Genomic DNA, 26,424 nt, shown 5'->3' on the forward strand with positions numbered 1-26,424 from the left:
AATAGAAATAGACATTTGTCTATGACTTGTTTTTTAAAAAAATGTTTTATTGGGTGGGGTGACAGAAAATTGAGGTCACTTTAAGTCATTATTTTGTATCTATTAAGACCAAATTTATGTTATCACAGCAGCATATCAGCCTCAATAGGTGTTTTCTTCTCATTAAGCATGAATGTAGCCATATAATCCTCAGGTTTGACTATGTCCTTTTGTCATTTGCTGAGATTTATGCACTTCATAGTTTCTGATGGTGTTTACAATTAAAGTGCAAAAATTGCCTGATGTGTGGTGCAAAGGAATTGGGCTCTTTGGTGGACTAGTAATAGATAAATAAACATTAGTTTTTAATTCCAGGAGAAGATAATTTACAGAAAAGTATGTAACTTGAGTTTAAAAGTGACATTTTTACTCTGGTTTTGAGTTTCACCGTATTTCAACTTAAAAAATGTTTATACTTGTTATGGTTACAAAGGAACAAGTGCTACATATTCTTTTTGATAGTGATGTTAAGGAGCCAACACAATTTTCCTTCTTCATAAGCTTTGTCTTTTATTGTCTAGCTTTATTAATTTAGTGAGAAGTCTAATTTATGAAGTCTATACATTTTAGTTAACAAATTCATTTAATTTGAGAACAAAGACTCCAGTAATCTTTCTATTTTGTGTGTTCTGGGGCTTCTGAATCATTTGTGCCAGTTACAGTACAAGATAAACATTTTTGGTTAACAGTATTGACTACATGGAGACTAAAGGTGGGATGGTATTGTATCAACTATTTAATTCTTTTATTGCACTTGGTGTTAGTCAAAAGGCCGAGAAGCAGTGGACGCTTTTATTGATTCACAGGTGGCTCAAAATAAGGTGAAAAGTTTTTTTTCATATTTTAATAGTTAAAAATCTTTATGTATATTAAAAATAAATGAATAAAATTAGAGAATTAATTTTTACATAAAAATCATGTCTTTTTTACCTCTGCCAGTCACCAAATATTTGTTAAGAATTCATCTTGTTTTGATCTGATTTAATTCCTTAAACATCAAGCCAGAAACTGGTTTTAGGTATAGGATCTGGAATATAGCTTTTAAAAATGAAAAAGTCCACTAGGTTCATTTTGAAGGTAAAATCTGGAAATAGTGTACAAAACTGAAATATTAGGCAGCTATTGTCAAAGTCAGATAATTTATGTTAAATTTTCAAATCCAAATTAAAGTGTGCTGCTAAATTCCTGCACTGAAGGTTAGTATTTATCATGAAAATAGTTATAACATCTGTACAGGCACACATCTTTCACTCTTGTAACCAAAGATTTTGTCCATGACTCTTATTTTTTCAGGTCCTAAATTTTTTTTAAATGTCTATCAAGGACAACATCTGCATGTCTTTGAAAACTACAAAGTTCTCTACTATGAAAGGCTTATGGGGAATACTGATTAAAAGTTTATTTATTCTTTTAATTTTTAACTTAAATATGTTGTGGAAAGAATTCAGATGGTTTCAAATTAAGAAATAGGTAATTATTTTTTGTATAAGCTCTTTTTGCTTATTACTGAATGAAGGAATCATGACAAAGGAAGCTAGAAATTTATTCTTTGGCATTCTGTATCATGCAAATTTTGGTTAGAAATAAGGTAACATATTGGAACAATTAAATGTATGACTTTAATAGGGTCAAATTCTCTATTGTTCATCAAATACAGAAAGTAAACTAGCTCTGTTTAATGTTGTATATAGCTGTGACAAAGTAAGATTTTTAAATGAAGGAAGTTGCCAATCTTACTAAGAAAAAAAATCTTAAAAATAAATGCTATGGTCAATGACTAGCCATAAAGGAAAGGATTTCAAAGTCAAATTATATATATATATATATATGTATATATATATATATATATACACACACACACACAGACACACACACACTCACCCACACATGTGTGTGTGATTTTATATATTTGTGTGTGTGTATGTGTGTATATTTAAATGTATATTATGTGTATGTATAAATGTGTATGTGTGTATTTTTTTTCAAGAAAAGTACCCAACTTATTCACAGCTTACTGGACAACATTTATAGTTTGTGTAAATGAGTTTTAGGCTGTGGAGTGAGATTCAGGAGGAAGGAAGAAAAGTTTTCATTGCCAGCAGATGTTAAAATTTTCAGTTGTCGACTATTTACCAAATGATTAACCTAGAAACAGATTTGATTTTTTTCTTATCAGAATTGTATCCTTTTTTTTCTATAAAAGCAAATTCACAGCCTACCTGTGTTTTTTTTAAAGTTAAAAAATTTTATAATGAAAAATTTCAACCATATATGAAAATAGAATACAGTATATAATGAGTACCCACCAAATCATCATTTAAATTTTATTATTGTTCATAATTTGCCATGTTTGTTTCACTTTTCTTTTTTTACTTGAACTATTTTAAAGTAAAATATATTTCATGTGATTTTTAAAATCTGAAAATTTATAGATTGTCTTGACTTATTAAAAGGGGTCAATTAATTTTTTGAGGTTTTCTTCTATCTTAGAAATTTGGGTCACAGACAAATTATTATGTAAAGGATTATGGCATTTTCATCTCCACATTCAGTTAAAGACTCTTTGAAAGTTCTGCTTATGGTGAATTGTGTGGTTAAGCAAACTTTCAACGAGTAGGCAGAGGCGCTGAATTAATTCTGATCTGAGAACCCCAGGAAAGTTCTGTCATCAAGATTAATTTGGTTAAAACTTTAGCTGCCGTTTAGCTGTGGTCTCTATGTACTGAGTTATATACTGATTAAAAAACTTTTCTGTTGATTTGTAACTCAATCACCTAAAGTTTTTGGCTTTGCCAATTGAGAACAGTCAGCCCACCTTCTTTCTAAAGGAGTTTTAAGGTTTCCATTTTAACACCTTTTCCTAGTTGATGTACTAATGTTGCCTAGAATCGTGTGGAGTTGGTGATTTTACTAATAGAGTAAAACAGACTTCCTTTTATGTCCAGAAGTAGCAAGAAGCTGTACTCTTCTCCCACCTCCCAAGAAGGGAAGTTAGTTGATGCTGGAGGAAGCAGAGCATTGAGTTTAATGTAGTGATTAAACATGAAAGCCATATATCAAATCTCAGGAGAAACATGCTTTTGAAAGAGGCAGAGAACTGTGGAGCATATTGCATGATAGGCTATATAAACAGAGCCCTGGAGGTCAGTGTGTGGATGCAGACCAATTAAATAAAGAACTTACTGGCTTTGCTTTCTGTCATCTGGATGGGGAGGATCACAAGTTAACATGCACAGGGTTGAAGTGTAAACTTTGCTTAAATAAGCTAGGCACCTTTGGAAACTTCATTAACCCTTTCAATCCACTGCTAAGATTTTTTTTTTAACCAAGGTCCCCAGGAAGTTGAAAAAAAAAAAATCCCAAAATATATGCTCTCTTGGCCCTTCTGTATACACCCATCAACAAAGAGTAATGAGCTAGTAATGAGTAAAATGGAGGAAAAAGCAAAGGATGAGCTGCTGAAAAGACCCAGAGTTGGCTCTGAAGTCAAATTTCAAGAACATGCATGTCTTTCAAAAACAACCTATTTGAAAAAGCAGATCTCTTGCGGAATAACTGAAAAAATATGTGTTTCTCTTCTCCTGAGTTCTAGGTATAAGGCAAAGATATAGTTGGAATATAGTTGATATATTAGTAAATCACTAATATAACTACAGGATACTGTTATTTCTGTTCTATTAAAATAGAATAGCTTTCTGATCAAGAAGAACCTGGTGCTTGTAAGTTAATAACTGTATGTTAAGGACTGCCTACATTCTAATTCTGTGATTCTAACCTTCTCAGGCAGTGTTTGGGTGAGAAAATGAAATACCAAGTTAAATGGTATAGTTTCATGGTCCATAAACATTCAAAACAAAGATTTTTTTCTATAGAGTCATGTTGGCTGAGAAAGTGAATAAGCTTATGTTTAGTTCTTGTTGATTCTGAGTTGCTCGGAATAGCTATACTAAGGAAATGGGCTCATAGAACACAGCAACTCAAAGGTATAGGATTTCATGAAAGCAAATTATGGAGGATTAAGAAACCTAATGAGCATGGTTTAGTGTGGAGAGTTGAGGAGGGAGCTCACTATTAAATAAAGCCCAAGAGTGTAGAAGGTTAGGAGATCCTAAAAGACACGATTATAAAAGGGTACAACAGAATATAATTATGCTGAAGGGGGGAAAAAAAAACCTCCAAGGGGGGAAACCATCTAAAGAACAAAAAGCAGCTAGTGTCGCTTTGGGGATCTGTAGTTAAAAGGGAATCTACACCAGGGTAAGGAAATCAAAGAATATAATCAGTTAAAGCTTGAGGCAAAAAAATAAGGACAGTGAAAAATAGAATGGGCTGCTATGGTAGTCACTAAGTTGAAGGGAATTTGAATGTAGTAGAACTACAGAGTTTTGAAAATTTACTAAAATTTGAGATAATTTGCCCAACACAGTAAGCCCTGCTTAAGAAATATTAATAAGGAAAGTATTTTCAGTTCTTGTAAGAGTGAGAATATGTTGATAATATTTTTTAGTTGTATAATTCATCGTTTTAAATTTCCTATTTTGAAAGGTCTCGTAGTAATGAAAAACAGGGAAATATAATTTTTTATATAAGAATATCAAAGTCTGTATATGGACATCATTCATTAGGAAAAATAAGAAAAATATTGACTATTCATCTGTTGATTCATTCAACATATATTCACTGGGCATACTATATGCCAGATGTTGAGGTTATAGCTGTGAACAGGGTGGATACAATACCTTCTCTCATGGAATCTTAATGCTGTTAATAGTTGATTGGTCCATTATACAAATTCACGGGGATTTCTCTGCATATTTAACTGAAGAGGCCTAACAAGGCTAAACTTAAATTCTAGATGGTGATGTTAAAGAGCTCTTAATATTTAAACATAAGCTGATATATTTTAGGTTTAGACAAATTCACTTTTATTTTATTCAAACCATATCACTTTTTTTTCCACTTTGACTCTTATCAGAACAGCCTAATAATGCTAATGGTTAGGCTGTAGTTTTTCTATAGCTTTCAATAAGGAGTAACATTTCATATTTGATTGCCATTAAAAGAAATTAACTTAGAAGAGAACACAATGACAAACGTCTATAAATACAACTGTCTTCTTCACTTTTTATTTCTTTCTTTTACAGAATCCTGTTCAAGGTTAGCCTGAAAAATTAGGCAACCTTCTCTGTAACAATCTTACTTGATTACATGGAAGCATGTAGAAGGCCCATAGACCTTCATCTCCTTTTATAAACTAATTGAAAGACCAGGAAGCAGCAAGGCCTAGTGGCTAAGTGCTGAGGTTTGGATCATATAGATCTAAGTGGAGTCTCACTTTACTTCTAACAATTTTCAATTGGCTTAGATTTCATGTGTACTATTATATCACATAGTTAAATTTTGTATGTATTTTTTTCCCTTAGAATTAGAGGATTTAAAGCCATGAATTTCCTTCACTGAAGCTTTAGCTGAATCTTACAGGTTTTTCTATTATATTTTTTAAATAGTTGCAGTTTTGGTTTTCTTTTGGACACAACAATTATTTGGGAAAATATTTTTAAATTTCCAAATTTTTTACTTTCTACTTTTATTAATATTTTTTAGTTTCATTGGTTGGTAGTCAAAGAATGTGGCCTCAATACTTTTTTGTAGGTCTGTTATTCAGTACTTATTAAAGTTTTACTGGAGGGCCTAATATGTATGTAATTTTTGTGACTCTTCTGTGGATGATTTGAAAACTATATTCTCTGAAGTGTAGAGTTTGATGCACATTTATTAGATCAACCTGATTCTTGATAATATATCCTTTATATCATTATTTATTTGGTTTCTATTTTATCTGTCAAGGACTTTGACAGATTGTCATTTGTTGTTTTTTACCTGAATTCACCATTTTTAGATATCACCATCCCTGTGTTGTCAGTTCCACATAATCCATATGTTCTGGTGGCCGCCAGCTTGCTTGGGTCATGCATTATACTTATCTCCTTAGAGAACATGATTCCAAAGCAGCGCTCATGGAAATGAAGACTCCTCAAAATAGGAAACTTATGTTATTCCAAATTCTTATGTGAAACAAAAAGTTGTTTTACCCCCTGTATATACCAGTGCTCTTGTTTTCCCTTATATCCCCACACTCACCCCATAGCTTTATAAGAAAAGAGCCCTTACATGATGTAAATCTTTGTTTTCTGCCCCTAAGATCCTTCCTCCTCCATTTGTTTGGCAAGATCGTATTTACCTTTTAATGCTCAGCATAAGCATTGCCACCTTAATTAAATGTAATCTTCCTTGACACCTTCCCAGCAGTTATCTCTTTCTCTATGCAAACATTAGATCTTGTACATACGTTTATTAGAGCATTTATCATCTGCTATAATGATCTGTGTAGATCTTTTCTTTCTCTCCAAGTCTACGAGTTTCTTGAAGGCAAGACTCATGTCTCATTCATCTTTATAGCCCTGATATATGAAATAATTACTCATGGGTTGAAAATTCCATGAGGTTGGAGATCTTTGTTTTGTTCTCTAATTGTAGTAGAAATATTTAACTACAACAAAAGATTCATTCTACCCTTTAATAGTGCTGAGTTGTCACTGTGAAGTGGCTGCTGGGCCAGAGATTCCAGATTCCAGACCCTTTCCATCTCTGTGGAGACATGTAACTAATTCTTGCAGTATAGTGTATGTCATTTCTGGGTTAAGGGGGTTAAGTAACCAACAGTCTTTCCCACATCTCTTTTCCTCTTCTGAGTTTAATTCAGATGTACATGTTGAACATGATGGCATCACAATATGGAAGGAGTCTGGATCCCTACGTTATGCTTGTAGGAGATTCACTCAGGAGAGCTGTTCACCAAGAATATCTTCATCCAAGGACTTTATGTAGTGAGACATAAACTTTTATTATGTTAAGTCACTGAGATTTTGCTATTATTTATTATAGCAGCTAGTGTTAACTTAACCCGATTAGCCTAGTGTCTAGAACACTCCTTGGCAAATAGTTATTTGCCTGTAGTTGTTACCCAGTGGGAAATGTCACTAGATATTTATTGGACAAATAGTGGAACAAATGGCTAGGGATTATGTTATCTAACCTGAAGATGACCCTTTAAACTGAGGATCATGCAGAAACACTATGTTCCATATAGTCACAAAGCCTATCAATTAGCAATGATCAGAATAATGCAATATAATAGGTCACCTCAAAAAGCAATGACTTAAAACAATAATCATTTATTTCTGCTCACATGTCTATGGGTTGGTGGGGAGTTGGCTGGCCTAGGCTGGTTGCAGGTTGGGTCCTATAATGACAAGACCACTTGTCTTGTCATTAGTGATAGACAATGAGGGGACAAGCCCAACTAGGCAAGCACGTTACAAGCCTCTGTATCAGGTTTGCTAACATCCCATTGGCCAAACCAGTAAAGCCAGTTCCCTAGCTATTCATTCAATTATTTACCAACAAATATCTAGTGATATTTGCCAAGCAAGTCATATGCACAAGCTCAATATAAAGGAGTGGGAACAAACTCTTTGTTCTTTCTACTGATCAAGCAGATGTAGGTATTCTTTCTTCCCTGTAATGGGAAGAATAACCGAGTCATAGGGTAAAGGATGTGAATACAGGAAGGAGAAGATTAGGAGCCAATAACTGAATCTGTTTCATTGGAACATCACATACTTAGATCACTAATCTAACCCCAAAATTATAGAGTTAGGCGTTTTATTCTAACATTTTAGATTTAAATTTATTTCTATGTGACTATAGTCTATTAAAATTAATATTTTCCCTGTATTATTGTATACTAATAATCAGTAAAATATACTTTTACAGTATGAATGAAAGTGGCATTAAAATTCATTCAAATGTAATCTATTAGTGTTATCTCTGTAGGAATTTGCTTAAATTTATTGTATTTTGTGGTTTGTTTGATATCAATTTTATTTATGTATTTGCTTTTTCAATTATACTATATAGGAATTTATTCAATTTATTTTTAATCATGACCTTTTTAGTTAGCAGTATTCCTTAAAATATTGTCAGGATATTTGGCTTTTACTGATTTATTGGAATTTTGTTTTGTTTTGTTTTAAGTAATGTATTAATACATTTATTTTTCTAGCTGTATGATTTTATATTTTGTTCAGGGTTATAGAAGAATACTGCATATTTAGAACTTAGAATTGCTTATAGTTTCCAGTATCTCTGTTTATATATATATATATATATATATATATATATATATGAATGAATAAAAAAAGATATATATATAAAAGAATAAAAAATTTTCATCAGAAAAGGTTAAAATCATGTTAAATTTATTCATGATAAAACATAATTTTTTTCCCAAAAGTTCTCTTTATATGAATTTTATGTAACCTGAGAATTTTGTAAAATAGCAAATAGAGTCATGTCAAATATGGAAGTGATTTCATAGAACTATACATTATAATGTTTCGTTAAAATGATATAAATTTTTATCAATGAATGCATGAATTAAAAAGGAAATTCTAATGTCAAAATGAATGCATTTTATCAATTTGTAAGTTTAATTTTCCATTTCACAAACATCACTCACTCTGATCAAGCTTTGCATATTGCCTTGAGCAAGCAAGTTGTAAATCATTTTAGAATTATTTAGTATCTAGCAGAAATAACTCTTGACATAGAAATATACTACTGGTAGGATATTCTTACACAATTGTGATAAGCAGGAAAGAAGGTCACATCTATCTGTTTACTTTGTAGTTAACAAGGCGAAGGGAGGCTTTTGATTATTTTGTGCTTGTGTGTCTACACATACCTAAGGAAAAAATAATCACAGATCCCAGTGTCACTTTAATTATTATTTTAAATACTATTACTTAAATTAATAGTTTAATTATTGAATCAGCAGCTAGTTACTATTCATAATATTTTTGTATTTGTAAACTTCTTGGTGGTATGGGTGACAATAAAGTAATGATAAATGAATATTTTTACCTGAAGTAGGAAATCGTATAAATGAACAAAGATGTATTGTTAGTAGGATTATTTTAAATGTAAAGATATGCAGCTCAATAACAAGTTTTATTATTTACTATACATGACTGTAGATTTGGGGAGAAATGTTTAAAGACAAATTATATTCTTAAATGTGGTTAATTCTAATCTAACCAGTTTTTAAGAAAATAATCTTTTATGGGTTTTCAAAATACTTTAATTTCTTTTGTAGAAATCCAAAGAACTTGATGTCTTACTTATATAAAATGATTGGTAGGCTCTTACTTTCTTTTTTATTCTTTTTAGTTCCTAGATGTCGTAATTTTTCTCTTTTGGCATGATTTTTCCTAATGATGTTTCTCCATATGAGTTTTGATATATATGATGTGTCACCATACAAGTAACAAAAATATATGTATGTAGCAAAAAGATGAAAAGTTCTGTATTTATCTGTTATCTACATTTGTCACTAAGAGTCAGTAGAATGGCTTTATATAAGATGATCAGAAACAGGAAAGCTATGGTTTAGAAAATGTTTTAATCTGTTTCAAATAACTTTTCAGGGCAATCTGGTAAAAATGACATGATTAATGACTGAAGGAGATTAAAATATTTTTACATTCTGTTTTTAATGACTGCTATCTTAAGTTTCTACCCTAAAATTTATAACTGGTAAAATATTACAGGAAAAATATATCATTCATAATCCACTTGAAGTTGTGTTTTACTTTATCAAATTTTGCCTGCTTTTTAGCCAAAACCAGCATAAATTTAAAACAAATTTTAACTAAAATATAGCTTCCATGCTATTCTTAAATACATTCATTAAAGTGTTAATATTTTACTAGGTTTCGTGTAGAAGATCTAAGATTATGTTTTCAATTAGACAGGGTAGCACTTCAGTCAGTATGTTAACTTTTAAAAATTTGTCATTACAGCTTGGTAGATCATCATTTGAAACTAGGCCACTTTAGAAAGTTTAACTATAAATGTTTTCTGTGAGCATTAATAGGTGGCAAGTATGATTATTAATGTTGGCGCTTTGCCCATTGATTTCCAGTTGCTCTGTCTTTTTTATCCAGAGATAATGGTGTGTGTTCAGTCTCTGTCATATTTACCTAGAGGAAGTCTTTTTAATCCCTCATTTTTCTCCGTCACTGAGGTTGTGTGTAAATACTACATAAAATGGCAAATGGAAGGAAGTCTGTTTTGTCTAAAGATACCATTCATCTTAAACAAACACATCAGCCTGTCTCTGGAAGGATAATTATATGGGTTTTATTTGGTGGGAGAAGGAGGAGGATGGATAAGACTAAAGCAAAAATATGTCGCAAATTATATGAATTGGTGTTAAACCCCTTTAAAAATTGGATACGTTTTTCTGATTGTGTCTGCTTAAGGGAAGCACTCCACTCCTACCCCTACATTGTTTTAGCACCTCTTAATTTTCATTACTACTGGCATACCATTTTTATGAAAATTTGTAATATTAATAGTTTCTGACAGAAATCTGAAGCTAATCTTTAATCAGATACCTTACACCATAATTTTCTGGAAAGCCATATATATGCATTTATATTTCCAGTATGGGAAAAAGAATATGTTGCCTTTCAATTATTTCTAATTTTAAAATCCCACAAAATTAGATAAAATAACTTTTTAGCTCCCTATGCTGTGAATTCTTTAGGGACAAAGGCCCCATTTAATTCATCTACTTTATTTATCCCCAGCACTAAGTGCAATTAAGTTACAAATACTGACCAAGTGGTTTAAGTCAGAGCTGAATGAATTAATCTTTAATTGCTTACATTTGCTTACTTATATTTATTGGAAAAACTAACATATTTGGTATTGTTCCCGACATCATGTTTTGTTGTTATTATGCCTCCTTGTGGTCCTTTTCTTTCCTTTAGATATATTGATTATACGTTTGCCCTTTGATAAAAGCTTCTAGTTGTAAGTTAAATATACTATTTCTATTTATTGTTTACTATTTAATTTTAACAAACATATTTGCGTTTATATTTTTTTGTTAATTTTGGGAATTAATCTGTAACTTCCTTCCCCTTCTCCCAGTAAAAGACTTTTAGTGTTCTTTTGTTACTGAGCCTTGCATGTTTCCCATTATGCCTCTGCTTGCTTAAAAAATCATTTAAGAATTGTTTTCTATTATTTAAACTTAGCTATTTAATATTACCTATTTATTTACTCATTACTGTTTCTTGTGTGCTGTGTCTTTATCTTTCTTAGATTTATTTTTCATTTTGCTGTAGTACTTTTTTGGATATTGTTTCAGAAATGGTTCTAGATGGCAAACTATCAGAGTTATTTTATGTATAAATTATTTATTTGTACATCTCATGATACTAAAAAGGATTCAAGCAGAAGACACACATTACACATCTGTTCTTCAAGAGTAGAAGTTGGTGAAGAGAACTGACATGATTCCAGGATCTTTGCTTGTGTTTTCATTAAAGGTAGATTTTTTTGTCTTCTGAATGATAAACTTTTTCATAGGTATGATTTGAATTGAGTTTATAGCTCATTTGCTAAAATTTTTCTCTTGGAGGAAAAAAAGGAATTTCTTAGGTATCATACAGTTATAAAAACAGGCACTTCAACAAATACTTAACAAGTATCTTTTCTATGCAACAGGTATTGAGGATATCATATTAAATATGATATCTGGTTCTATGTATTAAGATATGCATTTTTTATGTTATAGCTTAAGTTTGGCCTTGATAATTCTTGAGTTTGCTTGAAGAGTAGTGTTTTAAAATTAAATATATAAAAATTAAATTATAAAGAAATATCACCTTTGATCAAATCAGAATACAAATTCACTAATTTTTAAATGTCATTGTTCATTTTTGGATACTAAAAGTAACATGTTAGAGCAATTCAAGGGATGACAGGATTTCACTTTGTTTTTCTAGTTCACAGAGATTAATATACCAAAGACCTTTTGTGTCAGTTTTGTCATAAGTGAAGGAATAGGATTATCTGTTTTACAGATATATGTACCTTTAATATGGACTATATTTCCTGCTGTTTCTTGGTCTTATCTCGTCATTTCAATTCTGAGTGTATTTTTGTAAGGCTGTTGTAGAACTAATGTATGACAGGGCTACAGCACAACACCAATATTGTTTTAAAAGCATTCAGGGAGTAAGTTTGACACAACAAAGAATATAGTATGAGAATGAAGGGCAACGAACAAAGGGAAATAAAAGAAAAATGTAATGATATGAATAAATAAATGAAATGAAAATAAGGGTTATAGGGTCTGCACATTTTTAAGACTCTTAAGTTTTTACCTTGATATAGCCTTACAGAAAAAGTGTGCCAATTTATATCCGCACCAACTGTGTATAGTTTTTTTCCCCTCTGGACACACTACCCAACTCTGAGGATTACTATCATCTTTTTTCTTTCCAACTCTGAATATTTCTATCCATATTTTCTTTGCCAGTCTGATAGGTAAAAAGTAGAATCTCATTATTTTAATTTGCATTTTAATGAATAAGGAGGTCAAACATTTTTCTTCTAATGTATATTGATCATTTATAGTTCTTTCTTTTGTAAATTGCTTGTTAACTTTTTTTTTTTTGTCTTTTTGGTGGGGCCAGAAATTAGAGCAGGGCTTGAGTCAGACCATCATATGGACCATGGCTCTATCTCTTAAGAACTGTGTAATTTATGGCAAGTAATATAAACTCTCTGAACCTCAGTTTTGTTATTTGTAAAGCTATATTTATAATTATAATATCTATTAATACCTCAATGTTGTGAGGATTGAATAACATGTAGTTAAATCACTTGGCAAAGTGCTTGGCATACATTAGTGGTACTGTTGCTGCTGATGATAGAAAAGGATGAAGCTTGAAATATTTCTCCCAGATGGTTGCTTGATATTTAACTTTAAGATTTTTTTTCCTCCATGAAACTTAAATTTTTGTTAGTGGCATATGTCAGTCTTTTTTTTTTTTTTTTTCTCTTTTATAGCATTTACTTCAGGGCTATACTAAGAAAATTGTTCCTCACACCCAAGAGTATAAAAATATGATGGAAGTAATTTTGAATGTGACGGAGTTGTAAATGAAATCATTAATTTTAGTGACTCAGATGAAGAAAGTAGACTAATAATTCTATAATCTTTTATATTTTCTTTAGAAAAATATTAGCATTCACTCTCATTGAAAAAATTCGGAAACATTAGGTCACATATTTAACAAGTTTTTAAAGAAATGTTTTAAGACTTTGAAAATACATTCCCCTGGATTATTTGTGTATTTAGGAAAGGGCTCCACTATACTATACAGTGCATTTGTGTCCACTAGAAAATGGTGTTGTCCTTGGGCCAATGAATTAGAAAAAGGGTCCCCCCTGCTGCCACCACACCACCATTCACACTGCAGCTGAATGACTTCTGTGAGTCAAGGCGTGTACACAAACCCGGGAGTGAGGGGAGCAGGAGCTGGAGTTCAGCCCCCACTTTTCTCTTCCTCTGGGTTCTCTTTGTATTGCCCAGGCTGTACCACTTTTTGAGGTGGCCTTATATTTCCGTGTTATCACAAAATGGCTTTTGAAACAGTTTGAGAAATTAATAATTCGTTTATCTAAATTCACTTGCATGATTCAACTGAATTGAGTAGCCTTTCATACAGGAACTTGTGTAAAAGAAAAGAAAAGCTTTTTATTTGAATATTGTGAGCAGAAAATAAGAGAGCATTGGTACCAATCGTGCAGCCCTTTATTCTTCTACCTTGGGTATTAATCCGTGTGCTCTAAAGGCTTGGCTTCTTCCTCCTAGTAAATGTGATGTTAATGATACATCTGTGGCCATGTCGTTTTGTATGTTGTTATTATTATGGAAGATTGATCAGTATTGTGTTGAGTCTCCAGGAAAATGCGCTCTGCAGAAGTCTTACTCTCCAACTGTGCTTACCTATCCTAGGGTGCTCCTCTCTCTTACCCCAAATACTCTATAGCTCCTTATCCATGGTTCTTTCTTACTAGCCTCATAGCCATTTCTACCATGTTTTATTGGAACGCTGATTCTATTGTAAACACATTGTTTTGTTTTGTTTTTTGTCTTTGAATCTCTTCACAAAATGTTTCCTTCATTTCTTTGCTTTAATTGAGACTTGTCTCTCTTTCACGGTTCCTCCTGCAACTGCAAGAGTAGAGGCAATAATTCTTCATTACCTCCTTCAGAGCCTCACTTTTCCTTTCTCGAGTAAGAACTCCTTATACAAGCACTTATTGCCTGTCATCATAGTTGTGATTTATTAGCTCCCTGGTAATGCCCTTCATTTATTGAGGATTTTAGTCTTCTACCCTGCTTCTTGCTGTCCTCATCTGTGATTTTAGTGATCATGTGAACAGTCCAACCAGCAATCGAGTTTCTTCAGTCTCCATGTCCTGGCCCCTTCCTTTTCTTCCCCGTCTTTTGTGTACTTCATCATTTTATTTTCCACTCCATCTATCCTAGACTCCATGGTGACCATTTTGTCACTTTTGCCAGTGCCCTATGGGTCCTGGATTTGTTTATTAGAATCCCCTGGAAAAATCGCCAACCATCTGCTTTCAGTTGTAGCTCTTCCACTCAGGCTGCATGGCTGTGCTAGAGGAAAGAATATAATTATAGGATAATTGCCACTAGAGATTTATGACCATTCAATTTCAAGTTGCCTCTTGGCACTATTCTGCAGTCCTTCTATGTCTTTATCATTTTTCTCAAATCCCCTTTTCTTTCTAAGCAAGAATCTTGCTCCCTATTTCACAGAGAAATTTCAGGCTATGAAGCTTGAGCTTTTCTCTCCTGAAACTACAAACATCTATATACACACTGACCTCCCTTCTATATGCTTGGAGGAAGAGTTGTCCTTATTTCCAGTCCAAAGTAATCTCATTAACTCTCTCCTACAGGATGTTACTCCATCAATTATTTACTCTGAATTCCTGAATTTTGAAGCTCTTTGATTCTGCTTACTTGTTCCTCACAGCCTGAAGATGAACTCAAGTTATCCTGTCTTTAAAAAAAAAAGTCAAACTAAAACCAAAACACAACTCCATCAACTTTGTTCTCTTCTGACACTCATATCTCTTCTTTATGTTGGGATTAAGGTTTTCAGTATACTATACTGACTTTTTCTACTTTCTCTTATTCATAAAAACATCCTAGGAAAAAAAGGACAAAGGAGAATTGAAGAACTACTAAAGGCCAATAACTATTTTGAAAAGTTCAACCTCACTATTAATCACAGTAATGCAAATTATATCAACTATAAAAATACTTACCGAAAAAATTAGGGCTTCAAGAGTATGGGAAGATATTTACTGTCATATATTACTAGTAGGAATATAAATTGATGCAGTCTTTCCCAAAAGCAATTTAGTAATTACTTAACCCAATAATTTCACTTTGGGAGACTTCATTACAAAAATATTGAGAGATAAGTGTAAAATAATGTTCATGAAACATTATTTATTGTAGCAAAAAAATAAAATAAACAGCCTAAATTTCCAATAATAGAGACAGGTTGCCACCCTTTGACTGCATGGAAAAAGTCCACAAGGAAGTACACCAAAATGTTAATCGTAGTTATTTACTTCTGACTTGACAAATGGAGACTAAAACTTACTGTGGTGGGTCCTCTGGCTCTGTCGTTTGTAATTCATATTCATACAAGTCATACTGTTATATCAAACACTGGCCAGTATATGCTATACAGAATATTCCCAAAGAGGTGAACAGGTTGTTTTTCAAAAGTTCTTTTGTAGGTTGATTGTTTTGAACTTAGAATGCATTTTACTATGGAAACAACATAATAGAAAAATTAGAACTCGAGGCCAGTTCATCAAACATATTTAACTTATAATGTACTTGACACTACTTAACAATTTCAGTGGAAAATTGATTCAGAATTTCAGGTTGGGATGCCAAGAACCACCTTCTCATTCCCCTATTTTAAAGTTAGGAAAACCAAAATATTCCCTCAGCTCTAAGCTTTCTCAGGAGTTTGAAGCAGTTTTTAAATATGATTAGGTACAAGGTTTGCCCAAGCTGGTCAATAACAACAGAGGAATGAAAACGAATGTTGTATTTGGAGTTGTGGAGATTGCGGGAGCATGAAGCCAGGGTGCTGGAAGAGCTATCAGTGTGATTGTTGAAGTCATGGAGGATCATGAAAAGGTAAATTAGAAAAAATTTGAGCAAACTGCTAAAAGAAAATTGGAGAGCATTCCAGGAGTCCACAAGTGGAGGAGAGAAGAGGATAATCGAAGACTTCAGAGGTAGACTTTCTTGAGTGATGAAACTCTAAAGGGCCTGATTTTCCAGCCACAGTAGTTATCTTTTTACCTGCACCTGGAGTTAGTATTTATACTCAGGTTAAGCCCAACCTGAGCTCTAGTTACCAGGTCAAATTTTATTTAGAGAAGTTTTTCTCAATTCTAGCCACACATGAGAATTGCTGGAGGAACTTTTAAAAAATATAGGTGCCCGGCCCATCCTAGATCAAGCAACTCAAAAGTCTATACAGTTGGACCCCTGACACTGGCATTGTTTCAAAAGCTCCTCGGGTGATTCTAATGTGCATCTAGAGGGGCGAACTGCAGGTCAGAGTCAAAAGTAAATTACATAAGGGTAGAAATAGTGGGTGTCTGTTTTAGTCACCATTTTACTTCTGCATCCAGCATAGTGCTTGACTCTTAGTAGGAATTCAGTGGATATTTGCTAGAATAAAAGAATGAATCAAGTAATGAAAAATGAGTGGATTTAGTTAGCTCTAATCCTGCATGTTATAGTTCAGCATTAGGTCATATTTGTAGCTAGTCTTTTTCTGACCTTGTCTCAAGTGAGACAATTGGTCTTCTGTCTGATTTCTAAGAAACCACTTTTCGTACCCCAATTCATGTCTTCTTCCTTGATCCTTGTTTTCCAATCATTGTGATCAGAAACCTGTCTAGAACTGTGATCCTCTCAAGTGAGACCCACTTTTTGAGACCCAGAATGTTGCCCCTGAATTTGAGCCAAGCAGCCGAAGGCCTGTAAATTTGGCTGACATTTTGACTTGTAGTACTACTTTCTCTGAAATTCCCCAACAGTGTGCTCTGTTTCATCCTTTTCAAACTTCCTCTTGTTGACCTATTGCTCTAAAACTAATTTTAGTTTGTAAATACATAGAAGGAATTTTTTTTATTGAGTAAGGCTCATTGATTATAGTATTCATATCATTTACTTTTTCCCTATTTTTTGTTTCAAAAGATGTGCCACAATGATTGAGGATTCCCAAGTTTCTTCGTAGTTCTAATAGGTTTTGTTTTATATAGTGCACTGCTCTGTAGTGCATAAAAGTTCATCAGTGTTATATCTTTGTAAATTATTACTTTCTATGAAAAATATCTCTTTTTATCCTAGTCAGTGTTTTTGGAATTGTTTATTTTTTTGTCTGATAGTAATTATATGACCCCTGCTTTCCTCGTATTATATGTATTTACCTGGTATAGCTTAGCTATTCCCATATATTTAACCTATTTATCATTTTAATTTATGTGTGCCTTTTATAAACATAATACAGCTGAATTTTTCTTTTTATTTTTTAACCAGTATGAGAATCTTTATTTTTAAATTGAAGAATTTAAACCTTTCACTTTTATTATGATAAGGGAGATACTTTAAAAAATATTAATACCTACCTATTTTAGGGTTTCTGTTTGCTATTCTTATTTTATATACATGTATGTATTTACCTGATTATAAAGGACATACACACACACACACATATATACATACATACAATACAGATATTTTAAAATACAGAAATCACAGGATAATAAAAATCTCCCATAATACTATTATGCAGTCTTACTGTTAATGTGTATGTGCGGGTGTATGTACTTCCAAAGTCTTCCTTTTATTTTTTTTTAAAGTGAATTTTTTTTTTTTTTTTTTTGAGACAGAGTCTCACTTTGTTGCCCAGGCTAGAGTGAGTGCCGTGGCATCAGCCTGGCTCACAGCAACCTCAATCTCTGGGGCTCAGCGATCCTACTGCCTCAGCCTCCCGAGTAGCTGGGACTACAGGCATGTGCCACCATGCCCGGCTAATGTTTTGTATATATATTTTTAGTTGGTCAATTAATTTATTTCTATTTTTGGTAGAGACAGGGTCTCGCTCAGGCTGGTTTCGAACTCCTGACCTTGAGCAATCCGCCCGCCTCGGCCTCCCAAAGTGCTAGGATTACAGGCGTGAGCCACCACGCCTGGCCCTTTAAAGTGAATTTATCATGGAATATACTGTTTTAATCTGCTTTATCCACTAACTAGAGAGATATCATGAACATTTTGCATGCCACTACGTATTTATCTATAATATCTTTTTTTTTTTTTTTTTTTTTTTTTTTTTTTGAGACAGAGTCTCACTTTGTTGCCTAGGCTAGAGTGAGTGCCGTGGCGTCAGCCTAGCTCACAGCAACCTCAGACTCCTGGGCTCAAGCGATCCTTCTGTCTCAGCCTCCCAAGTAGCTGGGACTACAGGCATGCGCCACCATGCCCGGCTAATTTTTTCTATATATATTAGTTGGCCAATTAGTTTCTTTCTATTTATAGTAGAGACGGGGTCTCGCTCTTGCTCAGGCTGGTTTTGAACTCCCGACCTCGAGCAATCCGCCCGCCTCGGCCTCCCAGAGAGCTAGGATTACAGGCGTGAGCCACCGCGCCCGGCCTATAATATCTTTTTATGGTTTTTTAAATACAACATGGTGAGTGTAGTCAACAATACTGTATTGTATTCTTGAAAATTGTTAAAAGAGTAGACTTTAAGTGTTCTCATCACAAAGAAATGACAAGTATATCAGGTAATGCATATGTTAAATTGCTTGATTTAGGCATTCCACACTGTACACATATTTCCAAACATCATGTTATACATACCATCAATATGTTCAATTAAAAATTTTTAATTGAAGTAATTTGTTGCCACTAACCTGACTTCAAAAATCTGTTTACAAAATTTCTTCAAAGGGAAGGAAAATTATATAGATTAGGGACTCAAATCTACATAAAGAAAGAGCATTAGGAGGCATAAATGAAGGTAAAATACAATTTTTTACTTTTATAATTCTTAATTGATCTAATAGATAAAAGTTTGTTCAAAATAGTAATAGCAACCTTGTATTCAGTGATTATAGCACATGAATAAGTGCAATAAATGACTGCAGTGTTAGAAGGGATGGGAAAAATATTTGGGAATACTCTGCTATAAGATACTTTGCTACCCACAAAGTAGTATGGTGTTCACTGAAAGGGGACTTGGGTACCCCCATAATACACTAAAATAAATAAAAAAAAGAAACGGGACTTGGATTAGTTATAAATGTATATTGCAAATTCTACAGCAACTGCTAAGAAAAGTTAACAAGAGCTGGGCACGGTGGTGCACCTTTAGTCCCAGTTACTAAGAAGGCATGTTTGTATTTTTTTAAACAGATGAGCTAAACAAAGATAAAGAGAATGATACACAGAATTAATGAATGTAAGAGTTATATTTGCTGCCCTCTCTGGTTTCTTCACCTTTCCCCTGGGCAAACCTTGCTAGAAACCTTTTATACTAAGGCGTTTGGATCCTATTTATCAGAAGTATTACCAGTGACTTCCCCCACCCCATTCCATTCCCTTTTATGGGGTAGCATATTTGATATATAATCTTGTTCTCATTTTGTTTCAATAACTTGGGAATTTGTTGAGTACTCTTTATGTAGGTTTCCAATGAAGTGTATTTTTTAAATACTATAAATAAAGCTCAGTAAATAGAGGGCTGTTTTCAGGTACAATGCTCACTTAATATTAAATCTTTTTTTCCTACTTATATAATAATGGCAGTTGTACACATAGAAGATATATCAAGTGAACAAAAGGATATTCCTAGCTCTGGATATGCCCATGGAGACTGACTTCTTTTTTTTTATTAGTGACATTTTTCTCCTCCAAAAGCTTGAAAGAATGCAAATGTGAGCTTTCCATGGGGAAGTCTTCCTTGTGTTGTTACTTTTTATGTAAGTTTTACATATGTGTCTATTCTGTGGTTGAATAAAATATTAATGTGCCCTCGCTATGGCCACCAGTGCAACTCTTGTACATATGCTACCCATTATTCTCACATCTCATTCCTAAAGGTTCACATGTCCACATTAATGTAAAATTTGTACTCTTTTACCTTTGAAAACTTTGTAATGATCACCATATCTTTTTGATCATTAGATTAGCAAATGCGTAAATTCTCATGAAATTCCCATATAAACTATTTTTAGTTTTCAGGTATTTAATCACTCATGCCTTATAGAAAGGCAAAAAAACCTGGTATTGATTAAAGAGAAGATAGAATCATTGTATTGCTATTAATAATCTATTAATACAGAATCTAGATTATTTATATTTATGTATGTATATTTAAATTTAATATATACTGAATATATAATATAAATATACATTGACATTATATATTTATATTACAGATATAGATTTATTTTATATATAAATTTATTTCATATATATATATATACACAACACAGGACTTTTTTATGATTTCATTTTATAGGAACAGAATGTTAGTGCTTGAAAAGGGAACATTAAAGATCATGTAAACACTCTCATTTTAAAAACAATAAGCTTAGAACAGCAGCACATGGCTTACCCAAGGTCTCACATGGGAAAACCTAGTGAAAAATTCAGGGTTGTGTTCATGATACCATGCCTCCTGTGACTACAGTCATATTTTCACTCAATTCCAAATCCAATTTATTTTATTTAACTTTATTTTTAATATCACAGTTTTTCTTACATGCCTAAACCTGTTCAAGATTTTCCTATTCAATAACTTGGCAGATTTCCTTTAAACAAGCTATCTTATTAGGCACTGAAGCTACTGAAAAAAATAGTAACATTACTTTCACTGAAAACGCTGAAAAATAGCAAACCCCAGTTCTTGCAATTTGTTGTGTATATTCCCATCTTGAAGCCGTAATAGAAGAATAAGTAGTTACTTTATTTTGCCTTCATCCATGCCCTTCAAGAGATGTCATGACACGTTGTGCCTGTTGCGGGTTTTGAAATTGTGTGCTGTATTCAAATGTTTCTAAGTAGTTCAGGTGTACCATTATTAACTTGGTGGGCTTCCTAGTTAAGATTGAAACGATACTTTAATGGCTGTGGTTTTTTCATTAAACAATGTATTAAAAATACAGCTAGCTCTGGCCAGTTGCATTGTTCATGGTAACCCTGGTTAATACTCATTTTCTTATCCAGCTCCTTGTGGGGCATACAGTGTGGCAATCTCCCTGGTAAATAGTGTTTGAGAGACCCTACAGTGATCTCTCTCTGTAAGTAGTGTGTGTCCTGAATTAACAATGTCTCTTTAAATTGCTAAACTGTCAAAATGCATATAAGATATTAGAATAAAATCTTTTTCTGTCTGAGATAAAAGGTAGGCTTAAGCATTTCCAGTGTTTAGTGGTATATATCTTAGAGGTGGGAAGGCCAGTATATTTTCCTGCATCATCTTATGTCAACTCCATGAATATCTAGCAGATAGTAGGTGCTTTATCATAAGTACTCTTGCAGTCAGCACCCTTCTTTGTCTAAGTATACTCTGTGATGTTCATACAATGACCAAATTACCTAATGATACATTTCTCAGAATGTATCCCCATTGTTAAGCAACACATGACTGCAATTTAAACATGGAGCCAATAGTATTTCCTGATACGATGGAAGTTGTGTGGGAAAGGGGGTATGACCCCAGTGTTTCTGTCCTGAGCAACAAGGAAGATAAATTTGCATCAATTAAAATGAGGAAGGTTGCAGATATAATAAGTTCAGGAGGGGATCTGGGAGACAGGTAGCAGAAATCAGTAATTCAGTTTTGGACATGATAAGTTTGAGGTGTCTATGAGACATTAGATGAAATGTTGAACAGGCTAGTTGGAGTTTAGAAGAGAAAGGTAGACTAGAGATAAAAATTTGAACGTCATAAGATACGCAGATGATGTTTAAAGCCTTGAGAGTGACTAAAATAACCATTAGGGAGTGGATTTAGTTATCGATCAGGAACATAGTCTGAGCCTGGGGACATTGCAGCATTTAGAAGTTGGGATAAGTGGAGGAACCAGCAAAGGAGTTAGGGAAGGAATGGCTGTGGGATAGGAGGAAACTCAAGAAGAAAGCAGTATCCTCCATGCAAAGGAAATAAACTGTCTGCCTACTCTCTTGTGTGGGATGCTTTATAATTTGACCAAACCCTTCTGTCTGCAAATGAGGCCATTGCAGTTTTGCTGAAATGTTTATTTCTCAAGAGGGGAATTTCTTTCTATGAACCATGTGAGAGCTGGGATAGAACCTCTCTTGCCTTTTCTGATAGCCTTATCTGGCTCTCTGGAGTTTTAAGAGATGTTTGATAGAGAGCCATGGAACTCTTAATGTTTCTTGCTGACAACCTGCAGGAAGGATATATTCAGATATCACATAGCTAAGACCTGGTTCAAGGTCCTGATTAGCAGTTTCAGGATGTGCATGCCCTAGGCACAAGATTGAGACTTCTGCTGGTCTTATAAGAGAGTTTAAGGGAATTGGAGTGTTTGTTGAACTAGTAAGATATAAGAAGATTGTATATGTCTCTCAATGTACGTCTACCATTATGACAGGGTGTGATTCTCTTCAATTTTCTGGACCAAGAATTTGGCTGAAAAAAGTGTAGTCTGATCTGTCCATCAAGGGGTTTAGTAGCCCAATCCTAGATGAGCCACTCTGCGTGACTTTGGAAGACCATTTGATAGATTTAACTTTCACTTCTGCCCTTAGAGGGTAGACTTAAAGCACCAGGTTGTGGTCTGCAAACTCTGAGCCTTGATACCTAAGGACTGCATCTCAGGCCACCAGCTCAAAGTCCAGAGAGCATTGCCCAGTGAAGATCATTAGGTAATTTCATCATCACATCAGAGAATGTATACAAAGGTAGCTGATATAGCCTGTTGCTTGTAGGCTGCATATGCACACAGCATGTTACAATTAAATATATGGAATAATGTAGGCAATTGCACCACTGTGGCAAGTATTTGTGTATCTAAACCCATCTAAACATAGAAAAGGTAATGTGTTATGCTAAGATGTTACAACTACCAAGACGTTACTAGGCTATAGCAGTTTTTTTAGCTCTGTTATAATCCATGGGACCACCATTATACATGGGATCCATTGTTGACTGAAAAGTCATTATGTAGCATGTAACCGTTTTATCCTTTGTGACACTTGTGAGAGGAACATGTACTGGCTAGGAAACCTGAAGGCTTACAGTTGCACTTCCATTGCTAACTTGACAGTGTGTAGCCTTGGGTTTTCTTTCTGTCCTGGCCCTGTTTGGGTTTTAATACATCCTAGTTTATATTGGTAAACTCACACACATCATCCATTTCATTTCCTGCAGACACAATGTACCTTTTTCTCTAATGAAATGAAAAATTCTATATCCTCTTATAGATTCTATTAGATAGTTCACTTTTTGTTTCTGGAGGATCCTCTTTACTACCTTCCAAATCAAAGTACATTTGTTCAAATATCAGATCATACTTCATTCATTCATTCTTTTTTTTAATTGTGACTTCTAATCAATATTTTACCTCTGCCTCAGATACTTGTTTTTTTTTTTTTTTTTTTTGAGACAGAGTCTCACTTTGTTGTCCAGGCTAGAGTGAGTGCCGTGGCGTCAGCCTAGCTCACAGCAACCTCAAACTCCTGGGCTCAAGCGATCCTCCTGCCTCAGCCTCCTGAGTAGCTGGGACTACAGGCATGTGCCACCATGCCCGGCTAATTTTTTCTATATATATCAGTTGGCCAATTAATTTCTTTCTATTTATAGTAGAGACGGGGTCTCGCTCTTGCTCAGGCTGGTTTTGAACTCCTGACCTTGAGCAATCCGCCCACCTCGGCCTCCCAAGAGCTAGGATTACAGGCGTGAGCCACAGCGCCCGGCCCCCAGATACTTGTTTTTCCCCTTTAATGTATAGCCTAATTGAAACTGATGACATTAGCAGGTAGATGAGGAAGAGTCCTTGAAGATTCTACCTCTAATCTTTACTGTGTGAATAAGAAGATAATGGATTATAATAGATTTTTTCTTTTGTAAAATTAATTCTTAACAGAGAAGTAAACATTGTGTATATTTATAATGTATAACATGGTGTTTTGATATATATATATACACATTGTGAAATAGCTAAATCAAGCTATTTTTAACATATCATTACCTCACATGCTTACCGTTATTTTTGTGGTGAGAACACTTGAAATCTACTCTCTTGGTGTTTTTCAGTATGGAATATATTGTTATTAACTATAGTCAGCATGATGTACAATAGATCTTTTGAACTTATTCCTCCTAACTGAAATTTTGTGTCTTTGACCAACATCTTCCCAATCACCCTCCAACTCCTATTCCTGGTAACCACCATTCTGCTCTCTGTTTATGAGTTCAATTTTATTAGATTCCACATATAAATGAGATCATGCAGTATTTGTCTTTCTGTGCCTGGCTTGTTTCAATTAACATAATGTCCTCCAGGTTCATCCATGTTGTCCCAAATGACAGGATTTTCCTTTCTTTTTTTAAGGATGAATGGCATTCCATTGTGTGAATATATACCACATTTTTTAAATTCATTCATCCAGTGATGGACCTTTAGGTTGATTCCATATTTTGGTTTGTGAATAGTGCTGCAGTAAACTGTGGGAGTACTGACATCTCTTCACCATACTGATTTCATTTCCTTTACATATCTACTGAGTAGTGGGATTATTGGATTATATGATAGTTCTATTTTTAATTTTTTGAAGAATCTCCATACTGTTTTCCATAATGGCCATACTAATTTATATTCCCACCAATAGTCTACAAAGGTTTCCTTTTCTCTACATTTTTGTCAATACCTGTAATCTATAATCTTTTTGATAATGGCTATTCTAACAGGTGTGAAGTATTATCTCATTGTGATTTCAATTTGCATTTCCTTGATGATTAATGTTGAGTATTTCTTCATGTATCTATTGGCCATTTGTATGTCTTCTTTTGAGAAATGGTTATTTAAGTCCTTTGTCCAGTTTTAAATTGGGTTATTTGTTTTCTTGCTATTGAGTTGTTTGAGTTCCTTATATATTTTGGATATTAACCACTTTTCCAAATGTAAGGTTTGCATATATTTTCTTTTCTTCTGTAAGTTGTCTCTTCACTCTGTATGTTGTTTTCCTTTGCTGTGCAGAAACGTTTTAGTTTGATGTAATACCATTTGTCTATTTTTGTTTTGGTTGCTTGTGCTTTTAAAGTCACATCCAAAAGTATGGATATTATGGACATTTTAACAATATTCATTCTTCTAATTCATGAACATAGCATAACTTTCTGTTTATTTCTGTCATCTTCAATTTTTTTTTTTTTTCTTCTTTTTTTTGAGACAGAGTCTCGCTTTGTTGCCCAGGCTAGAGTGAGTGCCGTGGCGTCAGCCTAGCTCACAGCAACCTCAAACTCCTGGGCTCGAGTGATCCTTCTGCCTCAGCCTCCCGGGTAGCTGGGACTACAGGCATGCGCCACCATGCCCGGCTAATTTTTTTATATATATATATATATATATCAGTTGGCCAATTAATTTCTTTCTATTTATGGTAGAGACGGGGTCTCGCTCTTGCTCAGGCTGGTTTCGAACTCCTGACCTTGAGCAATCCGCCCGCCTCGGCCTCCCAAGAGCTAGGATTACAGGCGTGAGCCACAGCGCCCGGCCTCATCTTCAATTTTTTAATCAATGTTTTATAGTTTTCAGTGTACAGATGTTTCATCTCCTTAAATTCATTCCTAAGCATTTTATTTTTTTAATGCTATTGTAAATGGGATAGTTTTCTTGATTTCTTTTCTGTATAGTTCATTGTTTATGTATAGAAATACTATTGATTTTATATGTTTATTTATTATCTTGCTACTTTGCTGAATTTGCTTATTAATTCTAGTAGGGTTTTGGTGGTATCTTTAGGTGATCATGTCATCTGCAAACAGTGACAGTTTTACTTCTTCCTTTCCAATTTATGTGCTTTTTATTTTTATTTTTCTTGCCTACTTGCTCTGGCTAGGACTTCCAGTCCTCTGTTGAATAGAAGCAGAAAGAGTAGGCATCCTTGTCTTGTTCCTGAACTTAGAGGAAAAGCTTTCAACTTTTCACCTTTCAGTATGACATTAGCTATAAGATTGTGCTATGTGGCCTTTATTGTGTTGAGGTACATTCCTACTATATCTAATTTGTTGAGAGTTTTTCTTGTGAAAGAATGTTGACTTTTGTCCAGTGCTTTTTCTGCATCTATTGAGA

The 26,424-nt window shown here is 33.7% G+C and overlaps 1 protein-coding gene across 2 annotated transcripts in view; it reads left to right on the forward strand.

The window, feature by feature from the left end:
• MSRB3 (methionine sulfoxide reductase B3) overlaps window positions 1-26,424 on the forward strand; it is a 294,311-nt gene that overhangs the window by 81,687 nt on the left and 186,200 nt on the right. The window lies entirely within an intron of this gene.

This window comes from Microcebus murinus, chromosome 10 (genome assembly GCF_040939455.1).
Source record: "Microcebus murinus isolate Inina chromosome 10, M.murinus_Inina_mat1.0, whole genome shotgun sequence".
NCBI lineage: Eukaryota > Metazoa > Chordata > Mammalia > Primates > Cheirogaleidae > Microcebus > Microcebus murinus.